Genomic DNA, 23,400 nt, shown 5'->3' on the forward strand with positions numbered 1-23,400 from the left:
CACTTCACTACTTCTGATACACTTCAATTTATTGATTGTTTTCTCTGGTGAATGCATTAAATTAATAGTATTAGAAATAGCGGGACTTCCAATACTGCTTCTTCTTTTTAGCCATTTCCCTGTTACAGAGGTCAGAGGGTTTTTGCAATGTGTATTTAATGAGACTTAGAGTTGCAATGGATCAGGAATGTTCCATGGTTGAGGGAGCCAATGATAATGCCTAGCAGTGGTAGATTTTGGCTCTAATAGCAATGGCAAAAAAAGGCCAAGGCCCTTTCACTGGTCACATGTTCCTTTGCAATGACATCTTTCAGACTATACCTGCACGGTCCATTAAGCAGATTGAAAATGAGACAGAATCCCTCAGCCAGGCAGAATTCTTTATCCTCTTTTTATCCTTGGATTTTGACTACTACAAAGAAATCTTAAGGATATGGTAAGAATTTTCTATTTGTCTGTGGATTTGCCTTCTTCCTCTCTTTCTGCCACTAACCTCAAAGTAACATTATTGAAATTGGACGTACTCCACACACAAAGCCATGTGTACACATGCAGGGTGTGCTTATATTGTCAGATATTTTGGCTGTTTTTTTCTGAAATAGCATTGTTTTATTTACTAATTTGTAATTGACAAGTACAAATTGTTTATATTTGTGGTATACATGATGTTTTGATATATGCATACATTGTTGAATGGCTAAATCAAGCTCATTAACATATTCATTACCTCACACGCTTGTCTTTTTGTGGTAAGAACACAAAATTGACTCTCAGCAATTTTCATGTATCCAACACACTATTATTAACTATAGTCACCATGTTGTACAATGAATCTCTTGAAATTATTTCTTTTGTGTAACTGAAATTCTGTATCCTTTGACCAACATCTCCCCAGTCTACTTCCCATCTTCTGTCCCTTGCTAAAATAGTATTTAAACTGCTGGGATAGATATGTGTGTGTGTGTGTGTGTGTGTGTGTGTGTGTGTCTGCGTGTCTGTGTCTGTGTGTATAAATATAGAAAAGGGTAGGAAATGAAGTTATTTGCCATCATTGTAGCTGTTCAAAACAAAAGCAGTTTTGTGATTTGTTGGGGTCAAAAATACAAATAGATATTGGCAGAGGCACCTCGCCCTCACCCAGGGCAACTCTGGTCAGCTGCAAGAGGGAACGAGAAAAACTTCCTGTTTCCCTGGGAAGGAATCAGTGCACCCAGGAGAACAGGTCTCTCCTGACTCCCCTCTCTCTGTGAGGTCTTTGCCAGGCCCAGCCCTGAGCAAAGAAGAGCAGAGCAGTCTGTGCCCTGCAGAACAGCACCGAAGGCCCTGGGCTCTCCTGGCAGGTTCCCGGGCAGCCAGACAGTTCAAGTTCAGAGAATGTTCACACAAATACTTAGAAAACAAGAATTAAGGTCCTTTATCCGCGGTAATCCCCAGTGGGAAATAGGCCAGAATCTGAGCAGAAGGTAATAAAATAAAGGAAGCCCCCTAATCGTCCACAATTATTAGCTCAGATACGAATCGTGGTTCCTGGGCTTCTGACTGCTGCATAGCTGCTTCTGACATGGATGTTATCAGAGCCAGAGCGTTGGCCCATTGAAGGCACAGTGGAAAGATGAGGGTGGATGGAATAAAAACTCAAGATGCTACTTGAAACCATTAAGGTTTATGAGCACATTTTAATCTAATACATATTAAAATGATTATATTCTATTTTATCTCATTATAAATATAGCTTATTTTTTCTCATTGTAAAAATAAATAATAGAAATTTTTGACAATCCAAACTATTTTAAGAAAGAAAACTTTACATTTTATAATCAGAAGAAAACTACTGTTAACATTTTTATATAGTTAGATCTAGTCTCTATCTCTGTCTCTCATCATATTAACATATATCTGATGGTTATCTCATGCTGAACGTATCATTTTTGTGCCATGCATTTTTAATATGGCATTATATTGTGAACAATTCTTAGTTTACAAATTGTTAATGAACATTGTATTCAGAGACTGTGTACTATTGCACCCTTTGGCTAAAGATAACTTTTAAAATCATTATTCTTTAATTGAAATATTAATTTTTTTCTGATATCTCCAAAAATATCAGTATTTAAGACTGTGAACATAAAATCCTAAATTACTTCTACAACAATTTTTCTAGTTTAGACTTCTACCAGCAGGATGCCATTGTCAGCATACTCTCCAATATGCTTCTATTTTATTACCATTATTTATTTTTAATTGACAAAAATGTATATATTTCTCATGCACATCAGGCAGTTTTGATATATGTGCACGTTGTAGAATAGCTAAATCAAGCTAATTGATATCAATCTTACTCCATATACTTACTTTTTGTGATTAAAACACTGAAAATATACTCTTTTAGCAATTTTCAAGTATAGAATATATTGTATTAACTACAGCCACTGTGTTGTACAATAGGTTTCTAGAACTTATTCTTTTTACCTAACTTAAATTTTGTGTACTTTAACATGGATCTCCTAATCCCTGCCCTGCCCACAACCCCTGGTGACCACCATATTACTCTCTACTTCTGTGAGCTTAACTTTTCTTTTTTGTTTGTAGAGACAAGGTCTCATGATGTTACCCAGGCTGGTCTCAAACTCCTTGCTTCCAGCGATCCTCTTGCCTCAACCACCCAAAGCACAGGGATTACAGCCATGAACCTTGGCAACTGAGTTGGATTTCTTATTTTTGATACATGAGAAAATACATTTGAAGCTGTGTATATGAGTAAGAAACATACTTCATGTTTCCACAAACTTTCTAAAAATCTGTGAAAGAAAGTAAATATTATTTACATATATTTATATAGGTACATATCATAAACTTATACCATAAACTTTTTTTTTTTTGAGACGGAGTCTCACTCTGTTGTCCAGACTGGAGTGTAGTGGCGCTATCTTGGCTCACTGCCAGCTCTGCCTCCCGGGTTCATGCCATTCTCCTGCCTCAGCTTCCCGAGTAGCTGGGACTACAGGCGCCCACCACCACGCCAGGCTAATTTTTTGTATTTTTAGTAGAGACAGGGTTTCACCATGTTAGCCAGGATGGTCTCGATCTCCTGCCCTTGTGATCCACCGGCCTTGGCCTCCCAAGGTGCTGGGCTTACAGGCGTGAGCCACCACACCTGGCCACCATAAACTTTTTTAACTGTTAATTTTCTTTTTGGAGAAAAATTAGAAACACATGGTTTTATAGCTATATAGAGCTTATATATAATTGAATTTGTAGCCTATCATTATCATATTCTAATTTACAACTCTAGGAAAATTACCCAGCCTCTCTGCACCTCAGTTTGTTTATCTACATAACAGTGGTTGGATACGGATTTTGGGGAATGATTAAATGAGTTACCTGTGGAAATGGCCTCATGGTAAATAAAGACTATTCATAGTCATTATTTTTTTTCCCACAAATCAGGAAACTGAGGACCAGAGAGGCTAAATAATTTTCTTAGGAAAATGTAATCCAGAAATAGATATTCTGAATTATATTCTTCTGATTTCTCTATTCCCTGCATGAAACATCTAGCAGGCCAAAACATAGTTTATCTAGGTAGCTTTCCTCCACACTAATACTGATGATGAAAAATTGACTTACATCTTACAATTTCAGGCCTTTGTTTGCAGATCACATAGTCCTATGGAGAAGGTGTTTTTGTTTTGTGTTTTTTGTTTGACTGGTTGGCTTACATGTTTTCTTCTCCCTGTTAGGCTTAGTAGATGCTTAGCTAGGAACGCATTTCTGGAAAATAGTAACTAGACCTGCAGTATGACCCCAAAGGCCCAGAATAGGAACCTGCACTGCCAAGAGCATGGAAGGAAGTAATAATCTGTGTTTGCCCTTCTCAGGTGTCAGAGTCAGTTCTTCCTGAAAAATACACAGCAATCTCAGGCCAACTGACTATTGTCTGTGATTCAAGATCCCTCCTTTGCCTCCAGGCTCTGAAAATACATTTTGTTTATGTGACAGAAACATAAAAACTGGGAGGAAATGAAAAATTACAAGTCTGTATAGAATAAGCCACATCTTGTCAACTCTCATAGAATATGCTTTCATCTCCTTCGTGGGCTCTCACAGTTGAAATTTTACATTATCCATGTGATTATTTGATTAATGACTCTCCTCCAGTCTATAAACTCTATGAAGACAGTAACCATGATTCTTAAAGTAATAGTTTACTAGTGATCCTCCGTATCTACTCCTTCATCAGCAACAGTACAAGAATTAATAAGCAATGGCATAAAAATATTTGTTCATTTATTAAATACATTGTAAGTGCCTGGAGAGCGAAGGCCATTTTGTACTTCTGTGTATTTCTTTGAACAATATTAGGACAATGGAAACGGCAGGAGTTGCATGTAGCTGAATCTGGCTTTGAATCTCTGCTCCTCCATTTACTGGCTGTCATGGAAAGATACATGATCTTTTGTAGCTTTAATATTTTCATCCTTAAAAATGAATTATTGATGATGATGATGATGATAAGAACCCCAAAATTTCTTCTGAGAATTAAATGACACTGCAAAATTGTTTAGCCCACCTTGTATACACCCAACAAATGTTACTTTATTTTCTTCCTACATGGGGCTTGGCTTCTTTCTAATCCTGTGGCCTCAGAAGGTGCTAAAATACTAGCAGACTGATACACCAAGATACACGAGTCAGAGACATTGCGGTATTGGCCAAATCTCATATTGTTTTCCTCCTAGTCTCATAGTTGGATTACATTTTCCATTACCTCTTGCAGCTCAGAGGCCACAAGACCGCATTATGATGACAGGACGTAGATAGAATTGTTTTACATGCATTTCAGTGTGTCCAGAGCAGTCCTGATTCATGCCTGTGTTCCCGGCATTATTATGAGCACTGTGCCTTTTAGCTCTCAGAAGTGTCCCAGTTTGGATGACAAATTATATGATCACTCTAGATAGACAATCATTTTCAGGCTGGGCGGTAAACCTTCCGGTGCTTCCTCCCACTCTTTCCCTTTCCCCAACTGCAGTCCAAGTGTGGTGGATCCTGAGGGGAAGCCTGACTCCCAGGGGATGTGGAAGCAATCCTAGGTCCATGGATGACTGTGGAGTAGCCACTCTCCCCAACCCACATTGGACTATATATAAAGTGAGAAATAAATAAAACTTCTTTTTGTTGAACTTGTGAAATTTGGGGATTACTGGCCACAGCAGCTAGCCCATGTTGATTCACTAGACATACCTAAGTATAAAAAAACACAGAAAATATATGAGGATTTATGGCCAAGTAAAATATTAAAATTTCAATAAACTTAACTCGTCCACAAAAGAAGCTCAAGGAAGAAATGCAGAAGTAATGCACACACATATACTTTAATTTGGTTTATTTTTAAATTTATTAATGTGTCTTTCTGAATTTTCAGAAGGATAATTATTCCAGGTATACATGTTCAGGCAATAATTGCGTATGCTTTAAAAATCTCATTTGATCTTAAATTTTACAGTTTCTCTCAATACTCTTTCATAAGCTTGACAATGAAGATTTATAGTTAACCTTTTAGTCTGTTATACCTTTGCAAAAAATTTTATTTCAAGGTAATACAAAGAAAATCTCCAATGGTGTTAATGTCATCTTTACTAGCCAACAGTAAGTATTCTGTAGTAAATGTCTGTGAAACTAAAGTGCTTTTCAAAATTCTATAAAATTAAGTGAATAAAATTTGTACATATAACTTTATGTAAAAAGATACACCTTCAATTTACACAGAATAGTTAAAAGCTATGTTTTGAAGATATCATTCCTGACATTTGTCACTGTGACTTTGCAATGTTGGTAAAACTAGTTAATGGGTCAAATCAAAGTGCCTTTATTGGTCCAACCTCATTTCCTATCGTTCTTTCCAGATAATTGGCTTGCTAAGACCACACAGTCAATCTTTACCGGGGCCAGGCCTGGAACATGTGGTCTTACTGAATTCCTGACTTAGGTGCTTGTTCTTCATCCTCCACACCTCTCTAAATGAGCTCAGGCTTTATAGTGCCCAACACTTTGCATGTTGAAAAGCACTTATTTATTTACTGCTTATTTTATCATCTCAACAATTCTGTAGCATAAGTAGAATGCGCATTTGTGATGGTTAATTTTATGTGTTAACTTGTCTGGGCTAAGGGGTGCCCATGTAGCAGGTAAAACAGTATTTCTGGGTGTGTCTGTCAAGGTGCCTCCAGCAGAGATTAGTATTGTAATTAGTGAACTGAGTCAAGCAGGTGGCCCTCTCCAATGTGTGTGGGCATCATCTAATCCATTGAGGATCTGAATAGAACAGAAAGGCAGAGAAAGAGTGACTTTGCTCCCTTTGCATAAGCTGAGCCATTCATCTACTCCTGGACTGGAATATCTGTCCCCCTTATACTCAGGCCTTCAGACTCAAACTAAATTCACCATCCACTTCCTGGCTCTCCAGCAAGCTTGCAGACAGCAGATTATGGGACTTCTCCGCCTCCATTTGAGCCAATCCCTATAATAGATCTCATTTACATATAAAATCTCTTGTTGGTTCTGTTTCCCTAGAGAATCCTGGCTGATATAGTATCATTACCCCAACTTCTACAGATAAAACTAAGACATCTCGCCACGTGACACACTTGTGACACCTGCGGATGCTTCCTAATGACAGAGCTGGCCATGCAATGTCGAGCTACATGTGCTGACTCCCAGCAATTCCTCCTCTGTGCCTCACTGCCCCTCCCCTACATGCAGCCCTGTGTGCCTTCCAGCTCAAATTTCATCCATTGATTCTAAAATGACACATTAAACATCAACCAACGAGGGCAGTAATCCTCAGGGTAATGCTTTTAAGTAGGAGTGGGGCTTCTGAGACCAATTCTTTTAGTTAAACTTCTCAATTTCTCTAACCCAAAAATTTATAACATTGCTAAGACCCTTTCCACAATGCAGGCTCTGGCTGTTTTGTTATGTAAACTAGAAGCAGAGACTTTTCTTTGAATCAATTAATGATGATGAAGAATCCCCTGATATTGATTGAGCCTCTGAGATGGATGAGGGGGTGTGAGTAAAAAATCCCTCATGCCTCCCATGATTGTTGGAAAATGTAGACATGTCCTTCTCATGCTGCCCTCTTCACCCCTTCAGCTTATTAAAATTAATGATTAAGTGTGTGTGATGGTGGCTTGACCCACCTCTTTGTGAAGTGTACGCACCATGTTTTCTACTGTGCTTCTGACGGTAATTCTTCAGTTAAATAATTCATAGTAAATTACAGAAGTAATAGTATTATTGTTTCCTTTATTATGAAGGAAGAAGAGATTTACATAAAAACTGTAAAAGGTCAAGGGAAAGGTTATCAGTTATTTTAACTGAAGAAAAATTATATGGTTCATTGAAAATACTGAAATAATAAAAAGTAGATTAATTATCAGCTACAACATTGATAAATATGCTAATATCAAATAAATATGTAAACCTATTGCAATCATGCAGACAAATTAGTTTCCAAAAGTCAAGATCCAAAGCAATTTATGTGCAATTTTATCAGTTGGAAGCCATAAAGAATAAATATTTTATTTTGGGGGTCATATGAATTGGGCAAAATCAGAAAAAATGAGAAATATTGCATCATTATTAGGTGCATAAGGAAGAGAGATAGACTTCGTCTAAGATCTATGATCTAGGTAGATCATGCCAAAAGTAGTCACATTTCCTTGGCCCAGAGGTGAGGATCACATGTGATAATACATGAAAGTCCTGTGAATGTGAGAGTGAAAGGGGAGCGCTACACAAATGGGAATTATTCACATTAATATAATCAAAACTTCAATTTAAGAATGTATTTGTAAAATCTTGTGTTACTCACTTGGGAATTTTCAGAATTTTATTTTATTTTACTTTTGTATATTTTTTATTTTTCAGATGAAGTTTTGCTCAGGCTGGAGTGCAACGGGCGCTCTCGGCTCACTGCAACCTCCGCCTCCTGGGTTCAAGTGATTCTCCTGCTTCAGCCTCCCGAGTGGCTGGGATTAGAGGCACCTGCCACTATGCTCAGCTAATTTTTGTATTTTTAGTAGAGATGAGGTTTCACCATTTTGGCCAGGCTGGTCCTGAACTCCTGACCTTAGGTGATCCACCCACCTCAGCCTCCCAAAGTGCTGGAATTACAAAAGTGAGCCACCGCCCCCGGCCAATTTCCAGAATTTTATAACTAATCTTTGTAATCAAGTTACATAATTTTTCTATAAGCGGAGTGCAGAGGCTTTCTGTTTTCTGTACCATTCCAGGCCCAGGCTTACACTGGAGATGAAAAGTGAAACAGCTATTCTTTGTTTCCTTTTTATTGGTTTGTTTATTCATTTATTTTTAATTTTTAATTATTATAGGCACATAATAGCTATATGTATTTATGTGGTAAATGTAATGTTTTGATAGTCATACAATGGGTAATGTAATCATCAAAGGGTAATTGGCGTATCCAGCATTTCAAGCATTTAGCATTTGCTTGTGTTAGGAACATTCCAATTTTATTCTTAGTTATTTTAAAATTTGCAATAAATATATTGAATTAAAACGTATTTCTGTACCTTTTAAATCTAATTCTGTATTTTCTTGGCATTCTTGGTCTAAGTAGATGATAACCATTTACACACATTACCTGCTTCTGTGTGGTGGAGAAATCAGTGATTTTAATGGGAAGACAGAAAGAAAAGAAGAAAAAGACAGAAAGGAAGAAGGAAGGAAGGAAGAAAGGAAGGAAGGAGAAAGAAAGAAAGAAAGAAAGAGAAAGAAAGAAAGAGAGAAAGAAAGAAAAAGAGAAGAAGGAAGGAAAGAAGGAAGGGCAGAGGAGAGGAGAGGAAAGAAGAGAAGAGAAGAGGGAGGGAGGGAGGAAGGAAGGAAGGAAAGAAGGAAGGGAGGGAGGGAGAGAGAAGGGAAGGGAAAGGAAGGAAAGGGAAGAGAAAGGAAATGAAAGGGAAGGAAAGGAAAAGAAAAGAAAGAAAGGAGGGAGGGATAGATGGAAGGAAGGAAGGAAGAAAAGAGGGAACTAGGCAGAAAGGGAAAGGAAGAAAGATGAGGGCAAAGAAGGACTTTCTAAGAAACAGGCAAGTTAATGCAATAAATTGATAACTCCTATTTAGTAGCAGGACAGATTGCCTTTGCCCATTACTGTCCTGCAACTTTTCAGAAGAAAAGATATTGTGAAGCAACCTTGTACGATGGACAGCAAGCCATCAGTTGAATGTTTGGAATGTCTTCCAGAAGTTGGAGTCCGGTCAAATCCTCCCTGACACTTCTGTTACTCTACACTTGGTTCATTTTAATTCCCCATCAATACACACGAGAATTTCTGTAAGTTACAGAAAGCCTCCAATGCTTCTCAGTAAGACACAGCTGTTAAAGTTCTCAGGAAAGATGCTGACTGCTATTATGAATATTCCATGGGAAAAATGCTTTTATTAAAATATCACGTAGGTGAAGAGGGTACTTTAATCATCTACTAGGGTAACATTTGTATAAATTTCCTATCTCAATTCATTATATTCAGCAGTTCTCCTTTTTAAAAATTATTTTTAAATAAATTTTGTTTTAGACCAGTTTTAGATTCACAGAAGAATTGCAATAAAAATGCAGAGTTTCTATATACCTTGTAACGTTTCCCTTATACTCCACATCAATCATGGTACAGTTGTTATATTTAATGAATCAAAACTGACACATATTTATTAACCAAAATCCATTCTTAATCAGTTCCCCTTAATTTTTGCCTAATATCCTTTTTCTGTCTCACTATCCTATACAGGATACCAATTACACTTAATCATCATGTCTCCTTAGGCACCTCTTGTCTGTCAGTTTCTCAGAATTTTTTTGTTTTTGATGACCCTGACAGTTTTGAGGAGGGTTAGACAGGCATTTTGAAGAACGTCCCTCACTTGGGATTTGTCTAATATGTAAATATATTTATTTATTTATTTATTTTTCTTCTTTTTTTTAAAATTATACTTTAAGTTCTAGGGTACATGTGCACAACGTGCAGGTTTGTTACATATGCATATATGTGCCATATTGGTGTGCTGCACTCATTAACTCGTCATTTACATTAGGTATATCTCCTAATGCTATCCCTCTCCCCTCCCGCTACCCTACGATAGGCCCTAGTGTGTGATGTTCCCCTTCCTGTGTCCAAGTATTCTCATTGTTCAATTCCCACCTATGAGTGAGAACATGCGGTGTTTGGTTTTCTGTCCTTGCCATAGTTTGCTCAGAATGATGGTTTCCAGCTTCATCCATGTCCCTACAAAGGACATGAACTCATCCTTTTTTATGGCTGCATAGTATTCCATGGTGTATATGTGCCACATTTTCTTAATCCAGTCTATCATTGATGGACATTTGGATTGGTTCCAAGTCTTTGCTATTGTGAATAGTGCCCCAATAAACATACATGTGCATGTGTCTTTATAGCACCATAATTTATAATCCTTTGGGTATATACCCAGTAATGGGATGGCTGGGTCAAATGGTATTTCTAGTTCTAGATCCTTGAGGAATCACCACACTGTCTTCCACAATGGCTTAACTTATGTAAATATATTTTTAATGATTGGATTGTGATTTTTTGTTTTGTACAGAAGACCATGGAGGTAAAGTGTCATCATTGTCACATCATATCAAGGGTACGTACCACTAACACTACTTTTCATCAATGATATTTGAGTTTGATCACTTGATTGAGGTGGTGTTTGTCAGGCTTCTCACCTGTAAAGTTGCCCCACTCTTTCCTTTAGAAAGAAGTGACATACACTAAAGAAATATATCTAGAGGGATTGGTTCCAGGACCCCCTAGTATTTTCATAAGATGTATTTCTGAACTGTTTTCCCTTCTTGTACTACCTTTATTTAGTTTTGGTATTAGGGAAGGTTGGATTCATAAAATGAGTTAGAAAGTGCTCCATCTGCTTTCATGTTTTGAAACATATTGTGGACAATTGATATCATTCTTTTTAAAGTATTTGGTAGAATTCACCAGGAAAACCATCTAGGCTGAGTGCTTTCATTGGGGGAAAATTATTACTTATTAATTCAATTGCTTTAATAGAGATATAAGTCTATTCAGATTATCTATTTCTCCTTGTATAAATGTTGATGCTTGGTATCTGTCAATTTCTTCTAACTTATACAATTTGCTGATGTTTAGTTGTTCATAGTATTCTTTTATTATAATATGACACCATATGTTCAGCAGTAATGACACCGCTTTCATTTGTGATATTGGTAATTACTGTCTTCCATTTTCTTTTCTTGATTAGCCAAGTTATAGAACAACGAATTTCATTAATTTTTTTTCAGAGAGTAGGCTTTTGAGTTGTACTTATTTTCTTGTTCTCATGTTATTGATGTCACAATTTCAACAAGTTCACTGTTGATTTATGCTCTAATTTTATTTCTTTTCTTTTGTTTACTTTAGGCTTAAATTTCTTTAATCCTAGTTACATAAGGTAGAAGGGTACTTTGATAATTTTACATTTTTCTTCTTTTCTAATATATATTTAAAAACATAAATACACTGGGTACTTTTGTGCATCACACAAATTTTGATGTTTTATTTTTATTTTCTTTTTTTCAAAACATTTAAAACTTTGGCATGTTATTTATAAATATGCTGTCTAATCTCCAATATTTTGGAATTTCCCAGCTACCTCTCTGTTTTGATTTCTAGTTTAATTTGGAAAACATATTTTGTTCTGAGAACATACTTTTGATTCATTTAAGCATGGTATATTTTTCTTGTAGTTGTATTAGTTTTTACCTCATGTCGTTTGACTCTGTTGTTAGGTTTATACACATTAAGAAATGTAAGGTGTTCTTGGAGAATATATCTGTCAACGTTTTTAAACCCTTTTTTATTCCTCATCATTTCTCTTGTTCTGAATTCTGATTTATGTGTAATTAATGTAAGTACTCCAGCTTACTTTTGATATCTTTCTCCACCTTTTTACTTTTATGATGAGTTTTTATATTAAAAATAGGTTTCTTGAAGACAACTATTGTTGGCTCCTGTTTCCATCTTTGATTATTCAGTCTTTTAATTGAGTTTATACAATTTACATTTATAGAGATTACTGATATAGTTAATAATTGCAATTTTATAACTGTTTTCTCTTTCTTATACTTTTTATTGTTTCCTCTTTTTTGACTTCTATGATTTTAGTAGAGCATTTATGATTCCATTTTTTCTTCTTTCTCAGCATAACAATTATTCTTTTCAAAAATGTTTTCGGTTGTTGCCTTAGAGTTCACATATACATTTTCTACTAATCTAAGTCCATCTTTAAATAACGCTATACCACTTTATGTGATATGCAGATACCTTGTAACTGAGTAGTTCCAACATTTTCTGATGACATTTGTATAATTCATTTCACTTATCTATATGCTATAACCATCCAATATGTGTTTAAATTTATCACTTTAAAAATCAGTTATACCATTTTTATAATTATGTCTATTTTATTACTTCTGTCTTTTAACTTTTGGACAGGAATCAAAACTGATTTACCTACCACCATGACAGTATTATAGTATTTTTATTTGTTAATATATTTACCTTTACAGTGAGTTTTATACTTTCATATGTTTTAATGTTTCATATGTTTTCATGGTGCTGTTTATTTTCCTTTTGTTTCAAGTTGAAGAACTGCCTTAGATTTGTATTAGTTTTTACCTCATGTCATTTGACTCTGTTATAAGGTTTATACACATTAAGAAATGTAAGGTGTTCTTGGAGAATATATCTCTCAACATTTTTAAACTCTTTTTTATTCCTCATCATTTCTCTTGTTCTGAATTCTGATTTATGTGTAATTAATGTAAGTACTCCAGCTTACTTACAATCATGGCAGAAGGTGAAGTGGAAGCAACAACATCTTACATGGCCAGAGAAGGAGTAAGAGAGAGCAAAGGGGGAGGTTTTCCACACTTTTAAACAACTAGACCTCATGAGAACTCACTCACTATTATAATAACAGCAAAGTGGTAATTATCCCCCATGATTCAATCACCTCCCACCAGGATCCTTGTCCAACATTGAGGATTACAATTTGACATGAGATTTCGTGGGGACAAAAATCTAAACCACGTCACTCTGCCCCGACCCCTCCCAAATCTTATGTTCTTCTCACATTGCAAAATACAATAATCCCTTCTCAACAGTCCCCCAAGTCTTAGCTCATTTCAGCATTACCTCAAAAATCCAAGTCCAAAGTCTCATCTGAGACAAGGCAAGTCACTTCTGCCTATGAGCCTGTAAAATAGAAAACAAGTTAGATATTTCCAAGATACAATCAAGGTACAAAAATTAGGTAAATATACCCATTCCAAAAGAGAATAATCAGACAAAACAAAGGAGTTACAGGCCCCAAGCAATTGTGAAGCCCAATAGGGCAGTCATTAAATCTTAAACCTCCAAAATAATCTCTTTTGATTTCATGTTTAACATCCAGCCCTTATCTTTCATCTTCTTTGGAGGCCTCCAAAATCTTCCAACATCTGAGCATTACTCAGTTCCAAAGTCGCTTTCCCATTTCCAGGAATCTTTATAGCAATTCTCCACTTCTGGTACTGATTTTCTGTATTAGTCTGTTCTCACATTGCTATGAAGAACTATCTGAGACTAGGTAATTTATAAAGAAAAGAGGTTTGTTGGCTCACAGTTTTGCAGGCTATACAAGAAGCATGGCTGGGTGGCCTCAGGAAACTTTTATGTTGAAAGGCAAAGGGGAAGCAGGCACAACTGACATAGCCAGAGAAGGAGGAAGAGAGAGTGATGCAGGAGGTGTTACATACTTTTAAACAATCATATTTCAGGAGAACTCACTCTCTATCATGAGAATAGCAAGGGAGAAAATAGGCTCACATAATCTAATCACCTCCCAACAGGCCCCTCCTCCAACAATGGGGATTAGAATTCTACATGAGATTTGGGTGGGGACACAAATTCAAATCATATGAAGTGTTATATTTTCTTTGGATAACCATTTGTCTTACAAATTACTGAATAGATCATGCTTTCCCCACTAATTGGCAATATTAACTCAATCATATTACACATTTTCATATACTTGAGTCCAGTTCATGATAATTCACACTGAGAAGTGAATGGGATTTTTCTCACTTACTAGGACTTAATATTTAGAACAACTTGTTTTAAATTTTACTTTCATATATAATCAGAAATATATATTATGTCAGAACAACAGTTTTCATCAATTTAATGTCTGACGAATTGAACACAAGTATATTATCTAAAACATATAATCTATTTTATCATGATGAACTTTCAATAGGGCAAATATTATAGAGAGAAAAATTGATTTAAAACTCATTGAGGTGTCATTTTACTTTTGAAATCTGAGAAGATCACTGCCAAATGTGGATTTATTTTTTATTTTATTTATTGAAACTTCCTCCAAGTGAGTGATGTTCTCCACTAAGTAGACTGAGAACTAGTAATAATGACAACAATGACTGTAAGACAATATCTGACATTTCTTGTTATAGAGAAAAGAAGAAGGAAGGGACGGAGGAAAAAATAAAGAGAAAAAAATGGAGGAAGAGATATAAGGAAGAATTGACTTAAATAAATTTATCTTTGTAACTTTTGTATTTGTAGCTTTTATAAGATTAAGTTATGTAGGAAAAAAAAAAAAAGATTTGACCTCTTTAAGTATCCTCACGGGTCAAATTTCCCAGTGGTAGCCCATTCCTGGGCAGTCAAGAAGGAAGAGTGAGAGTAGAAGCAACTCCTTGATGTCCTTCCACTTCATACAGCCCTCTACCATCATGCAGAAAGACATGTTGGAACAGATGTAACTTAGGTTGGAGGAAAAGCACATTCTCTGAACTTAGAAATATTTTCTACATTTTACTTCTTACCCTTTGCTGAAAAATAGGGTATTATTTTGTTGCTGTTTTTATAGTTATGGTTGTATGTAACCCAACTAGTGAGAATGTCTCCCTGATAGATGCTTGTTACTTCACGTCAGTTAAACTTAAAATAAGCCTGTTTATTAAGGCAAAAACAAAAAAACAAAAAAACCAAATTGGCAACATTGATCACATAAGGTAAGTTCTTAAGACTTAGTACAGTTACTGGGACAACTGATTCCACAACATATATAACTAGGTTCACTATTGAGTGATGATACTATGAAATGCAGTAATATGAAGAAAAAGAAATGAATTAGAAGCCAGAGAGGTAACCAGACACAACAATGGTATCTGGTAAACCATAGGTGACAGGAGCATTTATACTGATTCATTTTTAAAAAAGGAATGAACACACTAATACATTCATACAGAGGGATGAACAAGTAGAGTTTTAGAACTACTGAGATGGTACATGGATAGTATTTTGAGGGTAGTGACACAGCAAATATTTATGCCCCTGTATGCATACCAGCAAGAAATAAACACGAAATTCAACGGGGTGCATAAGTAGGGGGCTAGAGAATCTATCACATAAGGTTCATATAAGATTAAATTGTATAGCTGGGCTAATTGAAATTATTTGGAAAACACACAGAAAAACATTTTACAAACAAAAGACAAATCTTTAGAAAGAGGATGACTTTTTAGCCAAATAGCTAATCAGTCATTAAACTCCACCAACATATTGCGGTGATTACTGTATGCCCAGATGATTCATACTTAATATACTTGTCTCCAATATGGTAGTGCCTTGGAATGGGAGATAAAGAAAGAATAAAAATCTAATTCATGGTAAAAGTAATTTTCCAAACAGCATTGCAAGGTGGACTTGTTTGCAAGAGACCAGCATTGTTGTTAAACATAGTAATGCTGGCTTCCCTTACTCAACACTTACTATATTTGACAAGAGTTTGATCTTCTAGACATCTTCCCATGATGAGTAGATTTTAGGAGGTTGATGTTGAAGAAATCCAGATTGATCCATCTAAGCTCCTTTTTTGTTTCTGGCGCAAATTCAATTCTGGGATTCCTAGTTTGGGCTTCAGTTTTATTTTTGACACTAATCTTGGAGTTTGTAAAACATGATTTTATTAAATCCCTAACATATATGTAAAATAATCATCTATAACCTATAAATATACTAAAAATGAGTATTTGCAGAAGCTCAGGTACATGAACAACTCTATGCTTTCTAAGAAAAGGAATAGACAGATACTATTATCCCTTTTCCTGATGTTGAGTTTAGTTTTAAATCTAGCTGGAAATTGGAAATATAGTCACACACACAAATGCTTATAATTAGAAAAAATAAACATCAAGTTTAATATTCTTAATTTAACATTAAAGGTGATGTGTAGCAGAAAAAGCACAGAGTTGAGCTCAGAAACCTCTAGACTCAAACCTTGTTTTAATGCCTGTAAACTCTATGACTTAGTTGAGCTCAGAGTGTCAGATTCTCCCGTGAATAAATAGGCCTATTGTGAGGGTAAAACAAGACCATCAATGTGAATTCTATTGAATAGTTCAGCATACATGAGTGACACTGCCCCACTGTTCTCATTCTTCCCTGGATTCTATATGGCCTCGTTAGTCTTTAACATCCCAACTCACAGCCCCATGTGCACCCAAATAAAGGACAGATACAGGAATTAGACAGTTGAAAGGATTTATTACCAATGAAGGCTAGGTGGGAAGATTTGGTTAACATATAACGATAAGGGCTTGCTGGCACTACCTGCCTGATGCCCCTCCCCTGAGTTAAATTCAGATCTTCGAATTGCCCAATAGGCAAACTCAGTGGGAAGGTTTAGATCCACAGAGTAGACACCCATATGAAGGAAGAATGTCTCCCCCTATCTCAGAAGGAACTAGAGGAAGAGTCTAAGCTCTTCAGTGCTTAAACCTTTATAGAGTGATTCTCACCAATTAAGAAAAGAGGACCCAAACCTGTTATCAGCCAACCAATTAAGATTAACTGAGTTCTTCTTTGCAGGGAAGAATGAGTAAGGAGTGGGAAGAGACTTAGAGGATCACTCTGATAGGTGGCCATCTGTCTAGGCAATGAATGAAACAAAAACTGAATCATTCTTTCCATTAAGCAGGCCCCAGTTTCTTCAATACATGCCGTTTATTCTCCTTCTTCTATTCTCTACTCATTTTTACACCAACCTGAATTCTCTCCTACTTCCTACTTTTCTATTCATTCTGCACTTCTGTATTTAATTACAGCCCCCTCTCATTCATTCCCATGGTTCCGATTCAAATTGTATCTTTCTACCTATTTTTTTGTTTGTTTCTTAGTAAAAAGTATTTATAATCCTTATTACATCACAACTACTTATGCGTAACAACAGTGATCAAAAGAACTTACATTTATTGATGATTCACCCTGCGCCAGGGACTATACTAAGTACTTTACATGCACTAATTCATTTATTCTCCACAATGCCTTGTGATTTAGTGGTGTACTTTTGGGTTCATGCTGAGGTAACCAAGGCTTATAAATGTGAACTAAGCCCAGGGTCCTGAAGGTCCGACCCTGAATGGACAGTGCAAACTTGCAGTGAAGGGCTTGGAGGATTGCCTTCTGATCCACTCCCTCCTTGTGAGGATGGGGTACATTGTTGTTCGGATGAACATGTCAGGACTGTGGTTAAGCAGCTTGTGTTAAGCAAGAACATGTGACAGAAGTAACGCAACTGGCAAAACAGTCTATAAATTTTTAAAATTCATTTCACAAAGAAGTTGCACCACGAGGACTGTGTCACATTTGCCACCAGCACTATGTAATGAGTGCCTTAAAGAACTTCCTCCCTCTCCACTGGTGGGTAATTAATTCTGTTAATTTCGGAGACCTAAATCACTGTCTCTGTTTTGTTTAGTATTGCTTGTTTTAAGAATTAGTCTTACATTCAGAATCATAATTAGTAAGTCAAGTGTTTATCAAAATATCAATATTGGTTACTCAAGGTTTTCTTAAATTATTTTATTTCTGCCAGGAATAATAAGCAAATTCAATCTGTCATGATCACAATTTACCTGTATGGTGCCAAACCTGATCTAGTTACAGTCAAAACAAGAAAAAAGTAATGCAATAATTTGAATCACTGTTAAACAGTTCATACATGTGTTTTTTGTCTATCCATTGCACTGGAATTCTTTGAGAGTAAAGAGAGATAGAGAAAAGCAGGTATATGCTAATCATGCTACGTGTCTTTCCACATACTTCATTGCCCAAGAGGGGAGACTAAGGCATCTTTAATGACAGATTCTGGGCAGCTGCAGGATGTTTTTTCTATACACTAATTTATGCAGCTAAGAGATAAGTAAATTAATCTCCATTATCAATCTACCAGATAGCAAGAGTCAAACCCAAAACACCACTCTGTTGATGCAGGAAGGAAATCATCCTTATCACAGATTGCATGTTTTTTTGTTTTTTGTTTTGTAATGGATCCAGGTGCACCCATGACAGATTTTGGCAAGAGAATTATTTCCAACCCCAGAAAACCTGCCAGTTTCTGCTGCTTACTTCTGTTCATGCCTCTTGATGAAGGGCAATTGCTACAAGACAAATTACATTGTCTGTAATCTGGTCTCCTTCCCCTTAGCCATGATTCATTCTGACAAGGAAAGTTTAAAAGCAACAAGTAAAATATGATAAACAATATCCATCATTGCATAGGGGAGCCTGGCTAAAAGCTTTCTGTCATTATCAATAATACTGTTTAGTTTTCAGCCTCCCCTTGTATTGCATTAGTGGCAAATGTGAATCTCTGTGAGCAGCAAAGGTTCAGTTTGGGCTACCTGTATGATTCTTGTTTCAAGTGAAACTGTGCCCAGTACCCTTCCGATGGTCCTTAACACAGCCAATGAAACCGAATAAAGGTTAGATATGGCATAAAACTGATGGATGCAACCCAGAGTTCTCTCCTCAACTCTCACTTATTTCTGACTTGATGTACCTAAGCAGCTCCTCGTTCTTGTTTCTGAGAAGCTGACCTGAGTTTTCCTTGCATACCTTTGTGTGTGTGGTATTTCCTGGGTTTTTCTAACATTGGCTTTTACCTTCAAATAATGCTCTGTCCTGCTTTTCTAACTCTTGGGGTCCCAGATACCACAGAATGCAATGTTCCACCCAAACCTATAGAAACTCACCTCTGACCCCGGAAATGCAAAAAGATTACATCAGTTACAGCCACCCTTTGAAAGAATTTTGCAGTGCATGAGGTTTACATGTGCAATACAGACCTTAAAAGTTCTTGGTTGAAGCATTCACAAAACTTGTATATACTAAGAAATATTATTGTCAACCCACTATGCTCTTGGACTGTCCATTTTTAATTTCTTCATTGAGCAGAATTTCACATCTCATCCCCAATGAGCATTTCTATTTTTTATGGTTGAGTTTTGCCACATTTTTTTTTCTACACACAAGTTACTTTTCTTGCAAAGTAATTACCACATCATTTAATTGGTTCTTAGAATTAAAAAGTGAGGAAGTCACATCCAGAGAACTCAGCCCTGGAGTCCAAACTGGAATCCATTCGGCAATAATTATCAGAGATCATGATCATCTCAGTAGCAATTCTTCATAGTTGAAAGAACAGATTAATAGAAAGAGAGTATTAGGAGTACTTTTTTCATAGTTTCTTATTTTGTTTATGAGGCCATTGAGGCTTAAGAATGGTGAAAGACTTATCTAACCTCCCAATATCACACAGCATATAATGGCCAAATCTAAGTATTGAATTACTAAGTTCTGATTCCAGTGTAGGTCTTCTTATTATGTCATAAAACAAATCAAGATTTCAAAAAAATGGTTATTTTTAATACCTCACCCACTTCTTATAAAACAGACAATACCTGTCCTGCCCAGTTCACTGATTCGCTGTCAAACTATAAGATAAAATACATATATGATAGTACTTTGTAAATGGTGGATCCTTATAGACATATATGATATTTTTATTATTAATGCAGTAGTTGTAGAAGTAGTCATAGTAGTAGCTGTTCTTGTTTTAGTAATACTAAAATCACCCTAGATTTTCAATATGACTTCATTACGTAAACCTTCATTGTTTATAAAATACTTATATATTTTACCACTACAAAAAAATGGAAAAGTATGATCATTTTTATTTCATTAAAATCTGCTTGAAACCAATGTTTTTACATTAATCTATAGAAACACAATTTCTCTTTTTCCTGATAGAATCAATTGATAGATGCCCCAACTTTTCCATGCCTCCTGCATTTCTTGGTACTAGTTCCCTGGTCTCTCTACCATTTAGTTTTTGCTAACTAGCAAACCATCCCAAAACTCAGTGACTAAAACAGCACAGAAGTGTTATTTCCCACACTTCCATGGTCAGTTGGGAAGTCATTCTTATCTTTATCTCTGTAGGCAGCTAAAGATTGGGGTGGACTGAGTGGTTCAGCCTGGCCCTGCTCACATGGTTGGGGTTTGTAGGCAGCTTGGTCTGGACAACATCAACAGGAACAACCCAGTCCACGTGGCCTCTCATCTTCATCTTCATGAGCTAGCCTGAGCTTCCTTCCAAGTTGCTCTCAGGGATTCAAATGCAGCAAAAGGAGGCAGGACCAAATAGAAGATACTTTTCAAGTGTCTGTATCACTTTTAAATGCTCTATTGGCCAAAGTGAATCATAGATCAAGCCCAGATTCAAGGGTGAAGGCATTCACGTTGTCATGTTTGCAAACAGTCTATCACATTTGTTCATATCTCTGATACCCAGAGGACTGCTTGAAAGCCGCTGTTGAGTATTTTTCTTGTGATCATTCCTACACAGGGCAATGTGGGACGTGCAAAGAAACATCACATCTGGAGCCTGACCTTGTAAGGACAAAGTATGCATAAAACAATTAGAGACTGAAGCAAAAGAAAATAGAATAAAATGATGGCTACTCTGGAACAGGTCAATATTCAATAAAAGAATCCAGAAAGTTAAACTTAATGGGGGAACACAAGGATGACTTTTTGTTAAATATTTATGTTTTATTAGATTTTCCCAATGTTTTTGTATGGCTTTAGCCTGACTGGTTTATTTGTGAAAGAAAACGGTGTGTGTCTGCATGTGCATGGATATTTGTGTGTGTATAGATGTTTCCTTCAGACACTGTCACTCTCCTCTCCAAAATGTCTATATTGCATTTAGTGTCAAGCCACTTCTATGTGCATAATCTCCCTTGATCCTTACAGTAGACATGAGGAAAGCATAGTTTCCATTAAGCAATGGAGAAATGGGAAGAGAGGAGACCCAGGGAGCCAGCTGGAAGGCTTGCTAAAGAGTCTGAAAGGAAGGGGAATTTCACTCCTGTGAGGTAAGGACTACAGGCATAATTTCAGGAGAGGAAGTCAACATAAAGTAAAGATCATGGTGATTAGTCATGCATTTACTCAGCAAATAGTTATTGAGTGTCTACTGCCATCTCTAACAACATAGAACTTACATTCTAGGTAGAAAGGAGACAATAAGAAACTAAAAAAAAAAAAAAAGATATTTCTGGAAAAGAATAAGTACTATCAAAAAAAAATCATGATGATACGATTAGATAAAGAATTACAAAGCAAAGGTGTATGTCCCATAGTAGATAGCGGGTACAGTGATTTGCAAGCACAACACATTAAAAAAAGCCAGCTTTGCAGCTACTCACTGTGTGACTTGAGTAAATATACTTAACTTTGACTTTGTTTCCTCATCTATAAAACAGAGATATTTGTAATCAGTCTAGTTTCTTCCCAGAACTTTTTAGGGATCAAAGAGATAATGCATGTAAATGCAATTCATAGGGGTTATGTCAGAACCTAGTATCATTCCTATTGGTGGTATCACTGTGTGTGTGTGTGTTTCTTTTTTGTAGCAATCACAGTGGAAGCAAAGTTAACAAAGGTCCAACCAAAAATAAGTTAAGACCAAAACTCTGGAGGGAAAGCAATCTGGCAAAGTGTAGCTCTCAACAACAGTGAAGCTGAATTCAGGGCATTGAGAATATGGAGCAAGATTATTCACGGCTGACGTATGTTAAAAAATAGGTGGCATCCTTCTCCAACCCTGCCTGGCCTTCCAGCCTTTCTGAAAACCTGGGAGTTTGTGTTCCACAGAATGATACATGTTTTTGCCATTTATGCCATGATTCATTTTTTTGGTCTCTAGAGCCCTAATACTGCCGGTCAGAAGGATTAGAACTTCAGGTTAATTTGGTGTTTTTCAACATGTCCTGCATAGATATTGTTACACACATAACAGCCAAAAGTACCCTTTGAAGGGATGAGGTACAAAAAATATCTAAGATAGGAGATTATATCTTTCTTTTACACTTGGTATCCCATTGATGTGGAAGCCCCAGGAATTTCTCCTAACTTGACAGAAAAGTAGGTTAGCCACTGACTCTTTTATTTGTAAGTCTTAGACTTCGGTGAATTTCTTTTTTTTTAAATGGCAATGTGAACTGTGCTCAATGTTCATAACAGCAAACATTTACTGTGCGTCTAACCTATTATGTGCCATGCACACCTATCTTTTTAAAATAATTGCAATGTGATGTGATAAGGAATGCAATGTGATGTTATAAGATAGATATGTACAGTAAAATGGTCACTATAATGGATCAAATAACATATCTATGGTCTCACATAGTTATCTATGTTCCCCTCTGTGGCAAGAGCAGCTATAATCTTTAACCTTTCTGAGACTGACCATTTCCAGAAGGAAAGCATGGAGGGAAACACTAGCATTCTCCAATTGAATGGAATGTATGAAATAGCCCATGAACAGTGCCGGCACCAGGTAAGCACAGTGGGGTTTGTCATTATGGTTTTGGTCATCGTTTTTGAGGCAGTCACCAGTGTTTCACACTCTCTGGAGGATCATGAGAGAGGCTTTTGCACTACTGAAGGTAGCACAGCCCCTTTCCAGCCACCACAATTCCTGCCTCATGGGATTGGCCATATTTGGGAGTAATACTATACTAATGCCTCTAATGCTTCTTACCTGTTCCTGGGTACTCGCTCCCCTGCCCACAGAGCGTCTCATTCCATGTTAACTTTCAGGCATAGGAATCGAGCCACATGTTTCTGATACTGATAATAATATAAGTGCCAAAAGAGTATCAGAGAAGTCAAATGCTGGGACTTATGTTTACATAACTTTAGGCCATTACGATGATCCCAAGAAAATTTCAATTACACAAAGTTTATGTTCTAGAGGGCTTGCAGCTATTAGAATACAGTTTATACCTAAATCAAATATAAAAAACAGAACTCAGTGACTTGTTAAAATGTATGCCCTGAACTAAATCACTCCTTCACAAAGCACTTGTGCAAGGAAGCAAAAGCCCCTTAAAGACATAGGATCAGGGAGATGGAATCATCTCTCA

General features: G+C 36.4%; 1 long non-coding RNA gene across 1 annotated transcript; it reads left to right on the plus strand.

Annotated features, from left to right (window-relative positions):
- Positions 1–345: 345 nt before the first annotated feature.
- LOC129057606 (uncharacterized) lies at positions 346–20,958 on the plus strand. Its single transcript, XR_008522245.1, has 3 exons — positions 346–436; positions 10,644–10,688; positions 20,814–20,958. It is a non-coding gene; the product is annotated as an uncharacterized LOC129057606 (long non-coding RNA).
- Positions 20,959–23,400: the final 2,442 nt, after the last annotated feature.

The sequence above is a fragment of the Pongo abelii genome, chromosome 12 (assembly GCF_028885655.2).
Source record: "Pongo abelii isolate AG06213 chromosome 12, NHGRI_mPonAbe1-v2.0_pri, whole genome shotgun sequence".
Lineage (NCBI taxonomy): Eukaryota > Metazoa > Chordata > Mammalia > Primates > Hominidae > Pongo > Pongo abelii.